Raw genomic sequence first — 16,842 nt, 5'->3', positions numbered from 1 at the left:
CAATATTCCATAAATTTGTAAATTTACATTAGCACAGAATTTCAATGTGGTGTACATTTATTACATGTCAGTAAGAATGAATTTTAGATAAGAGCTAACATTTAAAATTGTGCTTGATTTGGTTAGTAATTATAATGTAGATTGATGGATGTTGGACCACAAATGCATCATGTAAATGGCCAGTTCAGATTAAAGTTAGTTTTATGATTTTTATTATGTATTTAAATTTAAAAAGAAAAGATTTCTGGGAATTAACTCAGTGCTTCTCCCACCTGAGTGCTGCAACTTTTCTGGACACTCTGAACTGAATTTAGTTGTTGATGGTGAGGATCTGTGACCAGGGATGAAAGTGGAAGCCGACTGTGCTTTGGCCAGCAATAAGACCCAGGCAGCATATTGCAAGTGGTCAATAATTAGGAGATTGTCATCAACCGCCAATCAGTTAAAGATGTTAGCTCATCTCAAAAGCTGCCGCCCCAATGGCAGGTTGGAAGCCCAGTTGCTAGCAGTGTCTGACCTGAGGCTGCAGCTCTCAGATGAGGTGAGACACAAGCAAAGACATATAAACATTGTGTGAAAGCTAGAACCATTGGTGGGATATATGTTTCCTGGTGCTTTGGTGGCTCCGGTGCTGCCAGGGATCCATTGCCAATGGAGGTGGGTTTGCCCTTAGTGGGCCATGGGGTTCTCACATTTGGCTCTCCTTGTCTCCCAACAAGAGTATTCTAGGAAGCCTTGGGATGTCCAAGCTAGACCAATCATCAAAGAATAAAACACTTGCAGAGAATGGCCATAGGCAGCCTACTGTTAAATTGCAATGTTTTGCATCAGTGTTGCAATTTGGTTGCAATGCGCTATCAATATCAGGTTGAAAGTATCCTAAGAAAACGTTGGCATCTACAGCATAATACAACATTAGTTAATACTGTCACAAAGTCATCAGGCATATTGCATTGCATGACCAGTCATTGAGAGGGAAGTATTAGGTTTACCAAAAAGACAACATTTGGGTCAAGTGCTGCTCTTAAGCCATAGAAATCTCCTCCATGAAACTGAAACAACTTAGTTCTATTTGAAACCACATTAACTTGTTTTGTTTTGCTTGTGTGTGTTCTCTGAGCTCAGCTTGCTTAGAAAGCCTATAGACCTGTATTCTGAGATAGAAGGAACTGCAGATGCTGGAGAATCTGAGATAACATGGTGTAGAGCTGAATGAACACAGCAGGCCAAACAGCATCAGAGGAGCAGGAAGGCTGATGTTTCGGGTCTGGCACCTTTTCTGAAGAAGGGTCTAGGCACGATACATCAGCCTACCTGTTCCTATGATGCTGCTTGGCCTGCTGTGTTCATCCAGCTCTACACCATGTTATCTCAGGCCTATATTCTGCTCTCTTGACTTTTTTCTCACTAAACTGAAGACTAGTCAAAGTCCATTCTTGGTCTTTGTGCTAGTTTTTACAGAAGTGGTTACCTTTCCCTAGGTTCTTGTCCTTTCTTTTTCGAATCAGCTATCAGTAGTCAGTCTTTACACCCATCTTGTGAATTAATGTCACCTCTCCCAATCTCTTCTTTTTGTCTCAGGTCCTTGAACATGTTTGGCCTCCCAGATCCATGCATATATTCCCTGCATAAAAAAGCTTAAAGCACATATTTCAGTGACTGCCCCAACACAGAAACAGCTCTATTCCAATCCATGCATTACATCCAACACAACCCTGACCAGGGATTACTATACAATTTCATTCTTCTCCTTCAACATATCCAATCATAGTCAGAGAATATCTGACAATAGTTCATCTTCCTACCCTGCTTTGGAAAACTCAAGGATTTTTGCCCCAGGGAAGATATATCAGTACATAAACTCACTACCAGTTTCATCATACTCCCTTGCCATTGTCTCAAATTGAACAAAATTGTTCACATCTTCAGCATTTGATGTGACCTTAACATAATCTTCTAACATGGTAATCTCTTCATTACAAAGGTCACTAACAACAATCTTCATGATATTTCCAGACTCTGCTGCTAAAAACACTCCATAATATCTTTGTTTCCTCCAGATTTGATTATTCTAATGCTTTCCTGTTTGACTTCCAAACTCCCTTTCTACACATTGAGTTGTTTCACAGTATTACCACCCATCCCCCATAATAAGTCATGTTCTTGTCATCTTACAATGCCTCTCACTCCTCAAATGTCTTGATTTTAAAGCTATTGTGTTAAATTACCTTCACACCTCATTCTTCGTTAACACAGGAACCTTATTCTACCTCCATGAGCATGACATCCCTCAAATCTGGTCTCATGGAATGCTGTCCTTTGTTAAAGGCACTACATAAATCCAAGTAGAGAGATAATAAGGCGTGGAGCTGGATGAACACAGCAGGGCAAGCAGCCAGAGGAGCAGGAAAGCTCTGATACTGCTTGGCCTGCTGTGTTCATTCAGTTCTACGCCTTGTTTTCTCAGACTGTCCAGCATCTGCAGTTTCTTCTATCTCTGACATAAATCCAAGTTGTTGTTTTTGTCTAGTGGTTTCCATGGGACATATTTTGTTAATTATTTCTGCGTAAATCTGGAACCAGAACTGTGAACTATTATCAACAGCAGCAGTCAGATTTCATATATATGCAAATTAATGGTGACTCCTGACTCAGAATGTGGAGAATATTCTTTGTGCTGTACCAAACCAATAATCAAGAGTCAGCTCTTAATTTAGCTGAATTGTGTTGTCTGGTATTTACACTGAATGCATCCAATAAATTGCTAAGAATTTTAATAGTAAACAGAAATATAATGTATTGTAAAATATTTATTTCCAAAGGGAAATCTTTTCTTTTAATGAAGGCAAGGAAATGTGTGTATCTTGTCTTAGATAAAGCACTTCTACAGAGTAGATTTGGCCATTGGGCCATATACAGTATGCATTACGTGCAGGAGAAAAAAGAATCTTTCTTTAATCTGGAGTTCCCAGTGGTAATGAATGTTATTTACAAGGCAGTATTAATAACTATGTATGTATGAAATAGATAGCTTTGTATATACAAGGGAAACCACTTGGGGAAATTGCATACGTTTTGCTAGCCTAAACGAAAGGAATTCTATGATAAATAATTAAGCAAGGAAACAGTTCTGTATCTGGGTATTCAATACGTTTTAGGTGTTGTTTTGGAGCTTGAACCCAAGAAAAGCATTAAAACCAAACAAAACACTTCTGAATCACAGACAGCAAGCAAACTGACAACTTTGGATTGCTGTCAAGTGGACTTAGAGATCACAATGCATTAATAACATATGTATTCACAACTACCCTATTTACTATATACACATTAACAGTGAAGCTAAAATCATGATTTACATATGAACATGTAAACATACTGATTAGGCCAGGAGTAGGCCAGTAAGCCTGTTCCAGCATTTGGTAAGACTTTGACTGATATGAACGTGACCTCAATTCCATTTTCCCATCCGCTTTCTATAACAATCAAATTCCTTCCTTATTAAAATTAACTCAACCTTCAATAATTGAAATGAACCAGCCTCCACTGAGGAAGCAAATTCAACAGATTAATGACCCTCTGAGCATAAAAAATCTGATCTTGCTCACAATAGTTAAAGATAGTCTGTACTGCTTAAAATTACCCTGTATTTTTTAAAGTACTTTGTTGTAGGAGCAGTTGGTGGCAATAGTGCAAGAAAGGACTAGAGAAAGAATGAAAGGTTATGGGACAGGTATTTTGGGAGACAATGGGCACAACTCAAGATTTTTGGCATTTTGTCCTACCTTAGTGGAGCAGGTGGAAAAGAAGTGAGAATTTTTCCATCTGGGAGTGGGAGAAGAACTCATAAGACAATGAGAGTAGATAGCATTAGAAGTCAACGCTAAAAGTTAAGTCATGATGACTTAGTTGCTGTGGGCAAGAAGTTTGATGACCTCACACAAGTGGTCGAGGTCAGCAAATATATTTTCAATTCTGTGTGCTGTCAATTGCAACACTAGCCTCGGGCATGGTTCAAATCACTATGCACCCTCACTCATCCACCAACAATCTAGGAATGAGAAATTATTCGTAACATTCAGATACTTCACCTCGCCTTCACATAATAAACATCCCTTGAACCCTTAGGTTCATATTCTTCAGGTTGCAGGTACAATCAACTGCTCAACCATGATAACTATATCAGCCAAACAGAGTTGTATGCACTCATTGGTAAATATCAATTACATTGCTGGGCAAATTGGCACACAGGAGTAGCAAGAACTAACCAGAGGGACAGATGCTCACCTGCATGTCCCAACCAAATGGAGCTGGCGATTATTGCTATGTATATTGCTGAGGTTGTGTTCAGCAGTGGGGTTGAAGCCATGAATGATGACTGCATCCTTAAACCTAATCTGCACATCTACATCCCACATGCTAGTTATTCCACACATGTTCATGGTGGAACAAGAGTTGTATGTTTATTCCATGTGCATCTTGTAACTCATAAGTATGTGGGTTATAGATGTGCAGGTTAGGTTTAAGGATACAGTCATCGCTAGAAACTCATCTGATTCACTAATGTCTTTTCTGGAAGGAAATTTGTCATTTTTAATTGGTCTGGCCTGCACGTGACTCCAGAACCACAGGAATGTGGTTGACCCTTAACTGCTCTCTAGGCAATTAAGGGATGGGCAATAAATGATGCAGAAAAACCCACATCCCAAGAACAAATTTTAAAACAAATTATGATTGGAAAGTCTACCTGAAAATCGGCGGATATGTCAAAGAGTACGGAAAATTTCAGCACCAATTTGGCACAAGGCTTCGCAAAGAACTTGGAACACATGCTTTCCAGTATGGAAGTGGATACCAGCTCCTCTCACATGCACATGGAACCAAACATGATGCAATATCTGCTGCTTGGCCTGCTGTGTTCATCCAGCCTCACATTTTATTATGATGCAATATCTGATGGCAAATGCTGCATCTTACATTACAGGATAAGTAACAGTCATCCAGTATCTATATTCCTTTACTGAAAGGTCTGAGCAATGAAGACAAGCATACTAAACGCCTTCTTAACCACCCTGTCTACCTGTGATGCAAGTTTTAAAGAATTATGTACCTGAACCACTAGATGTCTCTGTTCTACAACACCCACCCAGGCCCCTACCATTAATTGTATAAATTCTTTCCTTGTTTCGTTTACCAGAATGCTTGTATGGGAAGCTCAGGTTACTGCTGCATTAGGTCACCTTGCAACTATGCAGGAATGCTGATGCCAGTTAAAAGGAAAATGTTGCAGTTGCTGGAAATCTGAAATGAAAAGAGGACGTGCTGAAGAAAACTGTTCTGAAAAAGAGTCAGATCTGTCTCAAAATGTTAATTCTGCTTCTCTTCTCAAAAATGCTGCCAGACCTGCTGAGATTTTCCAGAAATTTTTCCCTTTACACTGCAACCAATTTCAAAGCAGGGTGCAGAATATCACAAGTCTAGCAATCTGTCCTGTAGGGAATTATTGGTATCGTCAAGGAATTGACTTGGAGTAGTGTTATGGAACACAAACTTACTGCATACTCCAAGGTAGGTGGCATTTCTCTCCTCACACCATCACTTTCCCAGTGCCCTTGCTATTTATTTAATGGTGACTTTATTTTTTGAATTTTGGCAAATCAGTCTCTGTCAGTGACAGAGGAAAATCTGATGTGAAACTTGGTGAATGGAAAGTTACTGATACTGAGCATGCAAGCTTTTCACTGAAAAGAAAGTGACCAGAAATGGGTTATCCGTGCCATCTCCTCCATTCCTTTTCCTCCTATTTATTCATTTCTGTTGTACGTTTTTGCTCCTCAGTTGTTTGCTCTATAGCTGGTGGTCAGGGCCGTCCCCATGATGGTGAGGTCATGCACCATCACAAATCTTTGCACCTATTCTGCTGAGTGCTGCAAAAATCTTTCAGGGCAGTCTAAGTAGTGGAAGGCAATGGTCTGTTCCATTAAACTTTGTGTGGAAGCATAACTTTATTATATGCAGACTGTGCATATGAATTATCAGGTACATAGTGAATGGATAACACTCACCACCTAGTAGACAACCTGCAGCTGTTCACAGTAGCTTAAATGCATTTATTGCACAGCAGATCCTGCACAATGAAAGCATCTTGGTATCCAGAGTATTTGCATTGGCCTGCATTATTCCATGCCTATGCTCACATGCTAGCTGAACTGTGAGAAAGTGAAATCCCTTTTCAGTTCCAGTAAATGCAAGAGTCAAAATATGGTACTGAAAAAGCAATGTGAATACCATAAGACCATAAGACCATAAGACGTAGAAGCAAAAGTAGGCCATTCAGCCTATCATCTACTCTGTCATTCAATGAGGTCATGGCTCATCTGGTAACCCTCAACTCTACTTTCCAGGCTTTTCTCTACAACCCTTGATTTCCTTACTGCTAAAAAAAACATTTAAATCAGTCTTGAATATACAAGATGACCCAGTCTCTGCAGCCTGCTCAGTCAGGTTAGCCAAGCTTCATGCAACCAAGGTGAAGTAAACAAAATTGTCTGACCTGAAATGAAAAGCCAGTGAAACTAGTTCATTCATTCAGGCATGAAGGAAAACTCATCTACTATTTTCATCTATACCTACACGATAAGTTTCACATATTGGAGGCAAAAGGCAACGTCTGCAAGTATAAAGCTTAGAAACAAGGAACTCAGACACAGGAATACAGAACAGCTATATTTCAGGGATTTGCTTTTTCAGAGCTGAGAAGATCAATTTGAGACAGGAACCAGCTGAAACAAAAACACAGTCTGTCAAGTAGGAAAGTGCCCAATGGCTGAACTGTTTGAACTAAATATCAGAGCATAAAAAAATTCAAAGGAAAACTGATATATTCACATTTCTTGAAGAGACATCAGTTAAACAACTGTAGCCACAGGTGAAAACCACATGCATCAAGGACACCCTAAGCTCGATAGACAGCATATTCCTTTCATTGCCCTTTTTGTACTGAACACTATCCCTATTTCTAAACTATGAGCCTGTGTGTGTTTATACATGATTTTGTGTCTTTAATATTCAGCTTGCTTTTGATAGATATTAAAACTGTCTTTAATTTCACTCAAGAAAGCCTTGCAATTGACTCCTTGCTGCTACAGTAGACTTTGAGTACTTACCTTTTTATTAGAGAGGTTTATTCCCATGCTAAGAAAAAGGACATAAATCTGTGTTACAGCCAACCGAGGAGATTTTATTCACCCCTTCTTATTTGGCTGTAGCAGAGTATTAAAACATTACTGCAAAATACCATGAACTGATGTTCTCAATAATTCTTCATTTAAGTAGCAAACCTCTACAGTATCATGACACAGCACCCTGAGATACAACTACCAGTCATTTTGTTACAAAAGAAACACAGAGCTGTGGAGCCTAACTGAACAAATTGCCTGTTGTGATGTAATTTGCTTTTAAAATACAGCTTATAACAAGAGAACATTGGCAAAAGGGAAATTTACATATAAAGCTGAGAAGCTGCTTTAGCTTTATAAAACAGTTACATGTAAACACCCATTCTCTTTTTCTTGGAATAAACTAAATAAACATAGATCATCTCTGTTTTAATAAGCTGCCGTCTTGTACATAGTCTGACAGTATAGTGCCACTTGTCACTTTAAGCATCAAACAAATATTGAATGACAGTTGCTGGTTAAAATTGCCTCCTTGCAAAGTAATCACTGGAAAATCCTTCTGCTTCTCTATTTCGTGAGAGCATTCAACCAAGAAAATGAAAAGATATGGCGAGGAGAGTCAGTTGTGCTGGGTTCACGACTTGTCTGTTGAACTGAGACTTCTATAGCAGATCCTGGGCGCTCCATCTGGTTGGGGAGGTGGGGTTGGAAAAGTAAACATAGTAACTTCATGCAAAGTTAAGAATACATATTTTAAATCTATAAATAAGGACATTGACTTTCCAAAATCTAAAGCAAATTAAACATCAATAATATGAACAGATTATGATGTTTAAACCTGTTACTTTTATTTGTATTTAAATAATATTCAAATGCTAATTTTAAAAATCTTACCTTTTTAATATTTTATAAGTTATTATACATTTTTCATGTGCAACATTACATATTTTCAGCTATTAATAGACATTTGGAATAATTATCAATGAATGGAACATTTATTTATATTCAAACAACAGGACAAATGGCAGAGGGCAATTTTCCATAATATGAACATTAAACCAGAGCATATAGAATGGAGTAGAGATTTTTTTTTTCCGAAGTGCGGAAGTAAAACAAAATTGCTTGTTACATTGTTGACTGTGAAAGAATGTGGAATAATCGTTATGTTACCTTTTGCATTAAAAGTCCTTTCAACCCTTCTTTGTACAAGTCATGTATTCAATCCTATTCCAAAGGTTGTGAAGTATGATCATCAGTGTCAACATTGAAAGGCAGAAGCCTAGAGCCTAGTGAAGAATAACAGACCAGTACTACGTACATTGGAATGAAGACAAATGAATTGAAACCATTTAGTCCTGACGTCAAAAAGCACCATTTGACATTGGTATCACAATCGCAGACAAGTTATTGTATAAACACCTTAATTTTTTCCCTATAATTTATGATTTTTATTTCTCCCTTCAATAATAAAGTGGACAGATGAACTGATTTTAACATTCTGCCAACTCTGCTCCATAACCAATCTATCAGGAATATTTACTGATTTAAAAATGACTATGTCAATTTTCTTCCCAAAAACTAGTGGCTTTACCCAGCGCTTACAACTTGCAACACAGGCAAGATGAGAACTCTCATTTGAACACTTTAATGCAAAACATAGTAATGCTTGTAGAAAGGTGAAACAAGTACCAGTAGGTCTGTTCTGGAGCCTCAGTTTTTCACAACATGTATTTATGACATGATGGAGAATAAAGAGAGTCATATCTAAGTTTGCAAATACACTAATTTGGAGGCACAATGTGTTGGCTATGTAAGAGAAGAAAGTTATAAAGGAACAGTGTCAGACTGAACGTGCTGAAAGCTTTATTCAAGGAAAGCAGTGGAGGTTGGCTGTATGAATTTTGTTGAAATATTTGATTAAATTTCACATGAAAAGGCTGGAATGGGAGACTCAGCATCAGCTTGAATTAAAACCGCTTCTGGATAGAAATTGAGTTGAATAAATGGTGTTTTTTGCACAGACAGGAAATGAGAGACGATGGTGATCTCTAGTGTTCAATGCTAGGTTCACTGCTTTTAAATAACTTGGGTGGTATGCATATTGGAATAAAATTCTAATTATTCCAAACATGGAGGTGCAGCAAACGGTGATGATGTGAATAAACTGTATCAGGGGCATTGATACGCTTGCAGAATGTGCAGGCAAGTGACAAAAGAAACGTATTGTAAAGAATTGAGATATGGTGCATTTTCACAGAAGAGATAGGATACGTTATGAACACATATCTCTGTATAGCTAATTTAAAAGTTCTAAAGTATATTCAGGGACAGAGCAACTCTAGGGCTCATGTTCAAAAATCTTTGAAGGTAGCATGACAGATTGAGAGAACAGTTAGCAAAGCAAATACGACCACAAATAGAGGTGTTGAGTACAAAGCAGGGAGGTTACACTGAAGCTATTAAACTGTTGGTAGGCCACAGCTGGAGCACTGTTTGGCATTCTAGTCACTATACTTTAGAAAGGATGAAAGAATCCTTCAAAAGGTGCAGTGGAGATTTGCCAGCATGTTCCAGGAAAGTGAGAAACTAACTACAGGTAACTCTGCTATACCATGTGCTTCATTAAGGTGAATTGGCTGTAATGCACGAGATGAATAGTGGACACTGTTTGGATAGCTCAAACTTTCTGCTGTATGGGTTATAGTGATTTCCCTATAATGTGGTTTCTATGGCGATTTTCTATAGCAAAGTCACAAAAAAAATGCAAATATTGTGTTATAGGAGAACTACCTGTAATGGGAGCATTGCCTGAATCAGAACATTAGTTTTGCTGGGGACCAAGGCATCAAAAGTAGGTGAGCAAGTTAGTAGGTGTAGAAATGCTGTGGTGAAGAACCACCAGGATAGTAAACAGATGGAATTTTAAGAGTGTTGTTGTAAATTAACATGGGGAATAGCTTTTGATCTCGGTGACAGATACAAATGGCAGTTGTATTGGGATGTAAAAAGGGAAGTGGATTGTGAGTGATATTGGCGGTGATTAAAGGTAGTCTAATCTGTAACTGATATGATGGGACCGTCAAGACCAAGTGAAGTGTCAAGATCAGAGGGTAAGCTATTCAGGTAGTTTGGGGATTCCACATAAAGGGAGCAATAGAGAGGATATGAAGACAATTAACTCTAAGATGAGACAGCATGATGAGTTGAGATGGAGGTTGAAATCATCAAAGATATTAAATTATTTGGTGCAGAGGCCAAGGGAGAAAAATCAAAAAAGGCACCCTGCACAAGAACATTTTTTAAAATTGTGCTTGGGTGGGCCTTTGAAAATTGCAGGTTTGAAAGAGAAGTTCAATGAACACAAGGTACAATCAGTACGTACCTGTGTGCAGCCATTATTTAAAACATAAAGTCTATCATGCACTGTCGTCATATTTAGTTCCAATATCAAACTGGTCACTTAGAGTGGTGATGACTTAGAACACACTGTCTCCACAGTTGATTCAACAGAAACAGTCGATCAATAAGTTCAGAAACAAATTGGACAGGCATCTGAAGGAAATAAAATTGAGGTGCTACAGGGAAAATGTGACAGATATGGGGCTGACTGGACCAATTTACAGAGAGTTGGTTTGCACTTTGTAACACTGTGGGAAAGGAATTTGTTTATGTTAATAATATATAGTGATATTACTTTCACAGTTACAGGACACAAAGAAAAGAAGAACTTTGTTAGAGAGCTGTATTCAGAATAATTTGTAAAGAACTTACTGAGATGAAAAGAAAATTACTCTGGGATAAGAGCAAGATGGAGATGTAGCAGATTCAGAGCAACAGATAGCTAGATAGCACAGCTTCAAGACTGCAGCACAGACACCAAATTCCCAAGAGAACCCATGGTAGATAAATCTATAGAAAGGCAATGACATTGGCTTCAGTCATGGGAGTAGTACAGTCCGTACATACAGCTGTGATAGCACAGAGCATGCTTACATCAGTATTTGTTCGAAGGATGATAAAGGCAATGTTCTCTCAAAGCATGGTGGTCACCAGGGAAATTTCATTATCAGAGAGTTGAAGCCAAGCCAAAGTCCTTGAAGCAGAGAATACAAACAAGAGGGAAGACATCTGCAAACCAGAAGAAAATTGTGAAAGACTTCAATGGCAAAACAGTTAAAAGAGAAATCTTCAGCAAATGAAAAAAAAGTCAAAAGACTTCAACAAAAAATGAGAAAAAAATCCCATCATTTCTCCACTTCTCAGGACCACGGAGGTATGGCAGCTCCTGCTGAAACACTGCTATTTCCAAAATAGTTTGAGAATGCTGAAGGCCCACAGTGAATTCAAAAATGAAAAGGAACAATGGATGCAACAGCTCCAGAGATACAGGACAGCAATAGCATTACATGTGAAAGAACAAAGTCATCAGAACAGTACATTTCTGAATGCAATCAGGCATATAGCTGATGACATGCTGGTGAGGAAATGCGTAGAAGTAAGTGCTACTGACTAAAAATCCATTGTCAGGTTATTCAAGCATATTTTAGTCTAAAGAGGAATCATGTGACAGAATGAAAACATTGAATCAAAGGTCACAGAAGCAAGGAGACACAATTGAAAAACTTTTAAGCTCTTCTTTCCAGGTCACTGGGATGCTGTGGTTACAAAGTACCTGAAGATGGGCCAATGAGAGATTGGGTCAGAGGTGGTAGGTATAAACAAAATCGGATTTACTCTAGGAGCCCATGATGGAGCAAATGATTCAGAATGCAACATCATTTGAATTTAGGGCCCAGAACAGAGTCATTATTCAAGGCACTACTGAGGCTCCAATGTGTTTGAATGAGTGGGCCAGAAGATAGCATTATTACCCTCCTCAAAGGTTTTCAAAGTGGCAAAAGAGTGAGACACAATCTCATCACATACAGGATGTAGATGTTGTTCAAGGCAACAGAACAAATGCCCAGCAGGGTATGAGCTGAGTGTAATCAATGAGGTTTATCACACTTTGAAGAATCTTGCCAACTTGCAAATATTGTATCACTAAGCAAAAAACAAGACCCAATGAAAAGAAAATTCCTGCAGAAGAAAAGCAATTTCCAAAAGAGGTGATCCAAGACATTAAAGATGAAGTCTAGAAAGGCAAACAAACATTTTGAGGTAAATAAAAGGGGGTCAGCAGAGTTCTGTGCTATTGCTCTACAGAAGAAAAGGTTTTAATTAAGAATTTATTAAGATACAGTGGTTTCAATACTGGTTAACAGCTTGCCTTGGGTTAAATGAGTGAATGCTTCATCAGCGAGCATCGAACTGAAAGGTATAAGGGTTACAGATCTTCAGTAATGAAGACAGTTCAGCCCTGCACACAGCCACAGGAGTGAAGGGTCAATAAGAATCTCTATGTCTTGAGGAACCAAAGGTACATTATTGTTAAACTGAAATGCAAGTATCCAATCAATTCTCCTAGAGAGAGAGTGTAGGCATAGTGTTACTTGATGAAATTGCAAATAATTTTGTCAAGAATTCCATGACTTTTTAAGAGGCTTAGGAAAGCTCACACAGGAATGCCAAATTTACTGAAGCAAGTAGTGTATGCTATGCCAATATGCTTGGATGTTGCTAGACAAGTGCTCCACTCACTGCCAGAGAAAGAGAAGGTACAGCTCGACAGCATGCTATAAAGTAATATCACCAGTGACAAGGCCAACAAATTGGTTGCAAGCATTGGTAACAGTTCCAAGCTCAATAGAGGAGTTTGTGTGAGGCATAGACCCCACACAACTGAACAATGGTATTCAGAGAGATGTTCACCCAATTTAGTCAGTGGACAATGACTTAGCAAAGAAAAGTAAGGGTAATAATTGAAATTCCACAGCCGAAACATGCCGCCAATTTTCAATGCAATTAGGAATGGTTGACCTGGTGGGGAAGATCATTCCGGATCTAACCATATTATCACAGCCACGAAGTAAGGGCCAAATGAAAGAGCAACAATGGGTTTAAAGGCCAAATCAAACTGTAGCATTCGAGAACCACTTTTGGTGAATTAACACGCATTAACCCAGGATTGTCTACAATAGTAGCTGCAGATGAAACTCCCTTAGGATTAGGTCAAGCTTGCATTTAAGTTATAATAATGGGAGCAGGAAACCCATATATTTTGTAACAAGAGCATTGATAGAAGCAGAAGTGATACGCCACAATGGAGACAGAAGCAATAGCCATTACATGGAACTGTGAATGCTTCTCAGATCATCTTACAGGATTGAGATTTTGAGTGGAAACAGCCCACAAACCACTAGTCATATTGTCTGGATCAAAATAAATAATGAAAATGCCATTTCGAGTATGAAGGCTCCAATCAAATTAATGAGATATAAATATTCAACAGTTTACATCCCAAGGGAGATGCTGATTACAACTGATTCACTATCAAGTGCAATGGCGGCTCAGGCTGAAAGGGAAAACTCAATCCTCATTGAACAGGTGGAAGCATCTTCCATTGGGATAACAAGTGAAACATGAGCTACAGAGATAAAACTAAGAGAAATTTGTGCTGCTTAGAAAACAGATAAAGCGCGAATCAGAATCAGAGAACTTTGTCTGGAATATTGCTCCAGATATTGTCCAACCAACTTCATTCTAAACAGCTACCATAAACAGAAACAATACCTGAAAGTAGTAAATGACAAAAGCAGATGTGATCACAGGCTGGTAATTGTGAAATCTATGGCAGAAGAAATCCTAAAATATTTAAAATCTTAAACTAAAATAAGGAGGGAAGATAGGGATCACTTAATGTAGAAGCTGGGTTCACAAGTTCATACTGTGTCCTGGCATTTCAAAAAAATATGGAATTTTAAATTGTGCTCCAAACCAGTACAAACAATAATCAATAGAACCCCTAATGTGTTCAACGATTCCAGATATAACTTGACAAAGGCTAGGAACAGATTTATTCAACTTTGAGGGAAGACAAATTTAGCACAGATGAATTACTATTCCAGATGGCTTGAAGTTCCTGCACATCATAAAGCTACAGTACAGTCAGTGATTAAGTGATTTTCTTCTTTACATACTGTTTTGCCAGATGAAACGGTTTCAGAAAACACACACAACTTGCGAAAAGGGAGTTCAAAAAATGTACAACAGAGGCTGATACTAACCACACCTCAAGTTATCCAGTCCTTTCACAGAAAAATTGAGATGCAGAGTAAGGTCCAAACCATAAAGATGGCCAAGAACACAGTTTGGGAATAAACATTATTAAATCACAGTTCCAGACCATTAAACAATGGAAACAACAGATGCTCACTGGTGAACCTATGCATGGAAAGAAGATTAAAGACAAATTCCTTTAATGGGGTATAATGTCAGACCACCATAACATATTGAGATTGTGAGAAAGTTGAGAGAGGAAAAGAACACAGAAGGAAGCAACAGGAATGACATAGCTGCACATTCAGGGCAAAAATATTGTCAGTTGTGCCAACAGTTTAGAGGGTTTTGATAGGGGACTGGCAAACAGAAGGTACAGTCCTCAGAAGAATAGAACAATCACAATTGTGTATTGTTTGCACACATTAGGGAAAATTCAGGAAATACAATAAGATATTTGAATCTGCTAAAAACAAGAAGAAAGATGTTACATAATTACCACAAAGTGTGGGACGTGGACAATTGCACTGTATCAACTACTTTGCAGAATGAGACAACAGCTTCAGGAATGTAGAAAATGGTCACCTTTGTTTAGCAATAAAACAAACCAGATCAGGGCGAGCAGCGATAGCTCCACAATTCTCTATCTCTGATGTTTGGATTTTGAGGAGTGGGAAGATATTGATAATGTAAGTGGTTCAACAATTTTTTGAAATTATGTAAACAAAGTTATGTAAACAGAAACTTGGGGATGAAATATACTGAGAAATGAGTATGTTAAAAACAATGCATAAGAAAATGGTACTTTCACCACAACAATCATGTTTGCAGGATTCAAAAGAGATAGTCTTTTTCTATAGACTGCATACTAGAATGTTAATATGAAGTATACAGGACTTTCTGAAAGCTACTCAAATGAAGATGAGATAGAAAAACAGCACATTCAGAATGGGTTAAGCTTGACAGGGCAGTCTCAAAAACACTGCATAGTTAACTCTGTGAACAGACTTCATGAAGTGAATAACAATGCAGTTTGTCAACACGACTAGCACAGTCCATAGATACAGTTGCAGCAGCAAGTTTAAATTAATTTGGATTATAAGGATGGTCACAATTTTGCTCTAGCAAAGCAGATACGGTGTGCTGAATGGTATTAGCTTGCGTGTCTGAACTCCATCTGCCACAGTTTTAGGTGTCATGTACACAATTGCTAAAAAACAGAGTGAACAGCTGCACATGATAACTAAAATGATCAATGAAACAAAAAGTTCTGGAAGACTGAATTAAAAACAGAAATGCTCGAAATATTCAGCAGACCAGACAACATTCTAAGAAACAGATTTGCGGTTGTCAATCTTTTGTCATAACTAATGAAGTGGCACAGGAATGTTGGTCTTTATGACAGAAGAGATGGAATTTGAAAATATTACCGCAATGATTTGGTTTAGAAGGGGTAAATCATATTGTGCTACAAGTTTAAGAATTAAGTTGAGGGTAGACTGCATTCTTCTGTATTTATAAAGTTGAAAATTGATCAATTTGAGACATTTAAAATGATGACTGTATTTAATAGGGCAAATATAGAGATGTTATGTCCTTTGATGGAGTCCAAAATAAGAGTGCAACTTCTAAAAGTTTAAAAATAGATAATTTAAAATTGAAATCAAGAAGCACTTTTTATGTCCTCTATAAAGGTAGTGGAAATCTAAAAACTTACGGACGCTAAAATGATTGACTCAGATTGATATTTCTTTGGTTAAGGAAGGGTATCAAAAGATCAATAAAGTTTGGCAAATATAGTTAGGTACAAATCACTCAAGATCAAATTGAATAGCTGAACAGGTTTAAACAGCTTGGTTACCTGTCTTGTAAAATGTAATGTAAGTTGGCTGAAAGCAGGTCTATGCAGTTTATGTGCCAATAGCAATAACAATTTGCACATATATTGCACCTTCAATACAGTAAAATCCAAGGTAGGATTACCACTGGTAGAGTAGTTGAAAGCAAGGATGCACAAGAGTCCAGAATTGGAAGAATGCAGATATTTCAGAGGGTTGTAGGGATAGAAGAAGCTATCAAGATAAAGAAGGGTGAAGCCTTGGAGAAATCTGAAAACAAGTATGAGAATTACAATATCAAGACACAATTTAATTCAGAGCCAATGTAGTCCTGTGAACATGAGACTGAAAGGTGAATGGTGCTTGGTGCAAGATAGTTTACAGGTAGCAGAATTTGGCTGGAATTAAGTTTATGGAGGGTAAATGATGGCCAACCAATCAAGAGAGTATTGGAATAGACAGTCTTAGAGATTTAAAAAAAAGGCATTGTTGAGGATTTCAGCAGCAGGTAAGTTGAGACAATGTTGTTGAACTGGAAGTAATCCGTTTCGGCGGTGATGCAATATTTGGAAACCCATCTTTGTATTCCTACTTTAGGAATTGGAGTAGAAGGAGTAACAGGCTATTAAAACCATCAATACAGTATATCCAAGTTCTTAAAAAATCAAACA

The sequence above is a fragment of the Stegostoma tigrinum genome, chromosome 19 (assembly GCF_030684315.1).
Source record: "Stegostoma tigrinum isolate sSteTig4 chromosome 19, sSteTig4.hap1, whole genome shotgun sequence".
NCBI classification, from domain to species: Eukaryota; Metazoa; Chordata; class Chondrichthyes; order Orectolobiformes; family Stegostomatidae; genus Stegostoma; species Stegostoma tigrinum.
This window is presented reverse-complemented; position numbering follows the sequence as displayed.